This window comes from Accipiter gentilis, unplaced genomic scaffold (assembly GCF_929443795.1).
Source record: "Accipiter gentilis unplaced genomic scaffold, bAccGen1.1, whole genome shotgun sequence".
Classification (NCBI taxonomy): Eukaryota; Metazoa; Chordata; class Aves; order Accipitriformes; family Accipitridae; genus Astur; species Astur gentilis.
In genome coordinates, this window is record NW_026060868.1 from 3,331,973 (window position 1) to 3,338,531 (window position 6,559).

A 6,559-nucleotide genomic window follows, 5' to 3' on the forward strand; every position below is an offset into this window, starting at 1 on the left:
TCTCTGCTTTCCCAGAGACTCAGCATCTCATGGTGCTCGCTCTCGGCAGAGCCTTTTTCTGGAAAGGCAAATGTCTGGCTCCTTCTCCTACAAGGAAGGTGCCATCCCTGAAAGCTCTTGCTGGTCTTCACCGTCCCCCTGCAGCCTATCCACAGGCACAACAGCACTGGGGATCTCTGCTTTCCCAGAGACTCAGCATCTCATGGTGCTCGCTCTCGGCAGAGCCTTTTTCTGAAAAGGCAAACTTACGGCTCCTTCTCCCACAAGGAAGCTGCCAGCCCTGAAAGCTCTTGCAGGTCTTCACTATCCCCCTGTAGCCTATCTTTAGCCACAACAGCACTGGGGATCTCTGCTTTCCAAGAGAATCAGCATCTAATGGTGCTCGCTCTCGGCAGAAACATTTTCTGAAAATGCAAACGTCTGGCTCCTTCTCCCACAAGGAAGGTTCCAAACCTAAAAGCACTTGCAGGTCTTCAGTATCCCTCTGCAGCCTATCCTCAGGCACAACAGCACTGGGGATCTCTGCTTTCCCAGAGACTCAGCATGTCACGGTGCTCGTTCTCGGCAGAAACTTTCAGGTCTTCAGTATCCCTCTGCAGCCTATCCTCAGGCACAACAGCACTGGGGATCTCTGCTTTCCCAGAGACTCAGCATGTCACGGTGCTCGCTCTCGGTAGAAACATTTTCTGAAAAGGCAAACGGCTGGCTCCTTCTCCCACAAGGAAGGTGCCAGCCCTGAAAGCTCTTGCAGGTCTTCAGTATCCCTCTGCAACCTATCCTCAGGCACAACAGCACTGGGGATCTCTGCTTTCCCAGAGACTCAGCATGTCACGGTGCTCGTTCTCGGCAGAAACTTTTTCTGGAAAGGCAAATGTCTGGCTCCTTCTCCTACAAGGAAGGTGCCATCCCTGAAAGATCTTGCTGGTCTTCACCGTCCCCCTGCAGCCTATCCACAGGCACAACAGCACTGGGGATCTCTGCTTTCCCAGAGACTCATCATGTCATAGTGCTAGTTCTCGGCAGAGCCTTTTTCTGAAAATGCAAATATCTGGCTCCTCCCACAAGGAAGCTGCCAGCCCTGAAAGATCTTACTGGTCTTCACCATCCCCCGGCAGCCTATCCACAGGCACAACACACTGGGGATCTCTGCTTTCCCAGAGACTCAGCATCTCACGGTGGTCACTCTCGGCAGAAACATTTTCTGAAAAGGCAAACGGCTGGCTCCTTCTCCCACAAGGAAGGTGCCAGCCCTGAAATATCTTGCTGGTCTTCACTGTCCCCCTGCAGCCTATACTCAGGCACAACAGCACTGGGGATCTCTGCTTTCCCAGAGACTCAGCATCTCATGGTGCTCGCTCTCGGCAGAGGCTTTTTCTGAAAAGGCAAACTTACGGTTCCTTCTCCCACAAGGAAGCTGCCAGCCCTGAAAGCTCTTGCAGGTCTTCACTATCCCCCTGCAGCCTATCTTTAGCCGCAACAGCACTGGGGATCTCTGCTTTCCCAGAGACTCCGCATATCACAGTTCTCGTTCTCGGCAGAGGCTTTTTCTGAAAAGGCAAACTTACGGCTCCTTCTCCCACAAGGAAGGTGCCAGCCCTGAAAGCTCTTGCTGGTCTTCACCGTCCCCCGGCAGCCTATCCACAGGCACAACACACTGGGGATCTCTGCTTTCCCAGAGACTCAGCATGTCATAATGCTCGATCTCGGCAGAGCCTTTTTCTGAAAAGGCAAACATCTGGCTCCTTCTCCCACAAGGAAGGTGCCCTCCCTGAAAGTTCTTGCTGGTCTTCACCGTCCCCCTGCAGCCTATCCACAGGCACAACAGCACTGGGGATCTCTGCTTTCCCAGAGACTCAGCATCTCATGGTGCTCGCTCTCGGCAGAGGCTTTTTCTGAAAAGGCAAACTTACGGCTTCTTCTCCCACAAGGAAGGTGCCAGCCCTGAAAGTTCTTCCTGTTCTTTAGAATCCCTCTGCACCCTATCCACAGGCACAACAGCACTGGGGATCTCTGCTTTCCCAGAGACTCAGCATGTCATGGTGCTCGCTCTCGGCAGAGCCATTTTCTGAAAAGGCAAACTTACGGCTCCTTCTCCCACAAGGAAGGTGCCAGCCCTGAAAGCTCTTGCAGGTCTTCACTATCCCCCTGCAGCCTATCTTTAGCCGCAACAGCACTGGGGATCTCTGCTTTCTCAGAGACTCAGCATCTCATGGTGCTCGCTCTCGGCAGAGCCTTTTTCTGAAAAGGCAAACGTCTGGCTCCTTCTCCCACAAGGAAGGTGCCAGCCCTGAAAGATCTTGCTGGTCTTCACCGTCCCCCTGCAGCCTATCTTTAGCCACAACAGCACTGGGGATCTCTGCTTTCCCAGAGACTCAGCATGTCACGGTGCTCGTTCTCGGCAGAAACATTTTCTGGAAAGGCAAATATTTGGCTCCTTCTCCTACAAGGAAGGTGCCATCCCTGAAAGATCTTGCTGGTCTTCACCGTCCCCCTGCAGCCTATCCACAGGTACAACAGCACTGGGGATCTCTGCTTTCCCAGAGACTCAGCATGTCATAGTGCCGAATTCGGCAGAGACTTTTTCTGAAAAGGCAAACATCTGGCTCCTCCCACAAGGAAGGTGTCAGCCCTGAAAGATCTTACTGGTCTTCACCATCCCCCTGCAGCCTATCCACAGGCACAACAGCACTGGGGATCTCTGCTTTCCCAGAGACTCAGCATCTCATGGTGCTCGCTCTCGGCAGAAACATTTTCTGAAAAGGCAAACATTTGGCTCCTTCTCCCACAAGGAAGGTGCCCTCCCTGAAAGTTCTTGCTGTTCTTTAGAATCCCTTTGCACCCTATCCACAGACACAACAGCACTGGGGATCTCTGCTTTCCCAGAGACTCAGCATGTCATGGTGCTCGCTCTCGGCAGAGCCTTATTCTGAAAAAGCAAACTTACGTCTCCTTCTGCCACAAGGAAGGTGCCAGCCCTGAAAGCTCTTGCAGGTCTTCACTATCCTTCTGCAGCCTATCTTTAGCCACAACAGCACTGGGGATCTCTGCTTTCCCAGAGACTCAGCATCTCATGGTGCTCGCTCTCGGCAGAGCCTTTTTCTGGAAAGGCAAATGTCTGGCTCCTTCTCCTACAAGGAAGGTGCCATCCCTGAAAGCTCTTGCTGGTCTTCACCGTCCCCCTGCAGCCTATCCACAGGCACAACAGCACTGGGGATCTCTGCTTTCCCAGAGACTCAGCATCTCATGGTGCTCGCTCTCGGCAGAGCCTTTTTCTGAAAAGGCAAACTTACGGCTCCTTCTCCCACAAGGAAGCTGCCAGCCCTGAAAGCTCTTGCAGGTCTTCACTATCCCCCTGCAGCCTATCTTTAGCCGCAACAGCACTGGGGATCTCTGCTTTCCAAGAGAATCAGCATCTAATGGTGCTCGCTCTCGGCAGAAACATTTTCTGAAAATGCAAACGTCTGGCTCCTTCTCCCACAAGGAAGGTTCCAAACCTAAAAGCACTTGCAGGTCTTCAGTATCCCTCTGCAGCCTATCCTCAGGCACAACAGCACTGGGGATCTCTGCTTTCCCAGAGACTCAGCATGTCACGGTGCTCGTTCTCGGCAGAAACATTTTCTGAAAAGGCAAACGGCTGGCTCCTTCTCCCACAAGGAAGGTGCCAGCCCTGAAATATCTTGCTGGTCTTCACTGTCCCCCTGCAGCCTATACTCAGGCACAACAGCACTGGGGATCTCTGCTTTCCCAGAGACTCAGCATCTCATGGTGCTCTCTGTCGGCAGAGCCTTTTTCTGAAAAGGCAAACTTACGGCTCCTTCTCCCACAAGGAAGGTGCCATCCCTGAAAGATCTTGCTGGTCTTCACCGTCCCCCTGCAGCCTATCTTTAGCCACAAGAGCACTGGGGATCTCTGCTTTCCCAGAGACTCAGCATGTCACGGTGCTCGTTCTCGGCAGAAACTTTTTCTGGAAAGGCAAATGTCTGGCTCCTTCTCCTACAAGGAAGCTGCCAGCCCTGAAAGATGTTGCAGGTCTTCACCGTCCTCCTACAGCCTATCTTTAGCCACAAGAGCACTGGGGATCTCTGCTTTCCCAGAGACTCAGCATCTCATGGTGCTCGCTCTCGGCAGAGCCTTATTCTGAAAAGGCAAACATCTGGCTCCTCCCACAAGGAAGGTGCCAGCCCTGAAAGATCTTACTGGTCTTCACCATCCCCCGGCAGCCTATCCACAGGCACAACAGCACTGGGGATCTCTGCTATCCCAGAGACTCAGCATCTCATGGTGCTCGCTCTCGGCAGAAACATTTTCTGAAAAGGCAAACGTCTGGCTCCTTCTCCCACAAGGAAGGTGCGTGCCATGAAAGCACTTGCAGGTCTTCAGTATCCCTCTGCAGCCTATCCACAGGCACAACAGCACTGGGGATCTCTGCTTTCCCATAGACTGAGAATGTCATGGTGCTAGTTCTCAGCAGAAACTTTTTTCTGTAAGGCAAACTTACGGCTCCTTCTGCCACAAGGAAGGTGCCAGCCCTGAAATCTCTTGTAGGTCTTTAATATCCCCCTGCAGCCTATCTTTAGCCACAACAGCACTGGGGATCTCTGCTTTCCCAGAGACTCAGCATCACACGGTACTCGTTCTCGGCAGAGCCATTTTCTGAAATGTCAAACTTACGGCTCCTTCTCCCACAAGGAAGGTGCCAGACCTGAAAGATGTTGCTGGTCTTCACCGTCCCCCTGCAGCCTATCCACAGGCACAACAGCACTGGGGATCTCTGCTTTCCCAGAGACTCAGCATGTCACGGTGCTCGTTCTCGGCAGAAACTTTTTCTGGAAAGGCAAATGTCTGGCTCCTTCTCCTACAAGGAAGGTGCCATCCCTGAAAGATCTTGCTGGTCTTCACCGTCCCCCTGCAGCCTATCCACAGGCACAACAGCACTGGGGATCTCTGCTTTCCCAGAGACTCATCATGTCATAGTGCTAGTTCTCGGCAGAGCCTTTTTCTGAAAAAGCAAATATCTGGCTCCTCCCACAAGGAAGCTGCCAGCCCTGAAAGATCTTACTGGTCTTCACCATCCCCCGGCAGCCTATCCACAGGCACAACACACTGGGGATCTCTGCTTTCCCAGAGACTCAGCATCTCACGGTGGTCACTCTCGGCAGAAACATTTTCTGAAAAGGCAAACGGCTGGCTCCTTCTCCCACAAGGAAGGTGCCAGCCCTGAAATATCTTGCTGGTCTTCACTGTCCCCCTGCAGCCTATACTCAGGCACAACAGCACTGGGGATCTCTGCTTTCCCAGAGACTCAGCATCTCATGGTGCTCGCTCTCGGCAGAGGCTTTTTCTGAAAAGGCAAACTTACGGTTCCTTCTCCCACAAGGAAGCTGCCAGCCCTGAAAGCTCTTGCAGGTCTTCACTATCCCCCTGCAGCCTATCTTTAGCCGCAACAGCACTGGGGATCTCTGCTTTCCCAGAGACTCCGCATATCACAGTTCTCGTTCTCGGCAGAGGCTTTTTCTGAAAAGGCAAACTTACGGCTCCTTCTCCCACAAGGAAGGTGCCAGCCCTGAAAGCTCTTGCTGGTCTTCACCGTCCCCCGGCAGCCTATCCACAGGCACAACACACTGGGGATCTCTGCTTTCCCAGAGACTCAGCATGTCATAATGCTCGATCTCGGCAGAGCCTTTTTCTGAAAAGGCAAACATCTGGCTCCTTCTCCCACAAGGAAGGTGCCCTCCCTGAAAGTTCTTGCTGGTCTTCACCGTCCCCCTGCAGCCTATCCACAGGCACAACAGCACTGGGGATCTCTGCTTTCCCAGAGACTCAGCATCTCATGGTGCTCGCTCTCGGCAGAGGCTTTTTCTGAAAAGGCAAACTTACGGCTTCTTCTCCCACAAGGAAGGTGCCAGCCCTGAAAGTTCTTCCTGTTCTTTAGAATCCCTCTGCACCCTATCCACAGGCACAACAGCACTGGGGATCTCTGCTTTCCCAGAGACTCAGCATGTCATGGTGCTCGCTCTCGGCAGAGCCATTTTCTGAAAAGGCAAACTTACGGCTCCTTCTCCCACAAGGAAGGTGCCAGCCCTGAAAGCTCTTGCAGGTCTTCACTATCCCCCTGCAGCCTATCTTTAGCCGCAACAGCACTGGGGATCTCTGCTTTCTCAGAGACTCAGCATCTCATGGTGCTCGCTCTCGGCAGAGCCTTTTTCTGAAAAGGCAAACGTCTGGCTCCTTCTCCCACAAGGAAGGTGCCAGCCCTGAAAGATCTTGCTGGTCTTCACCGTCCCCCTGCAGCCTATCTTTAGCCACAACAGCACTGGGGATCTCTGCTTTCCCAGAGACTCAGCATGTCACGGTGCTCGTTCTCGGCAGAAACATTTTCTGGAAAGGCAAATATTTGGCTCCTTCTCCTACAAGGAAGGTGCCATCCCTGAAAGATCTTGCTGGTCTTCACCGTCCCCCTGCAGCCTATCCACAGGTACAACAGCACTGGGGATCTCTGCTTTCCCAGAGACTCAGCATGTCATAGTGCCGAATTCGGCAGAGACTTTTTCTGAAAAGG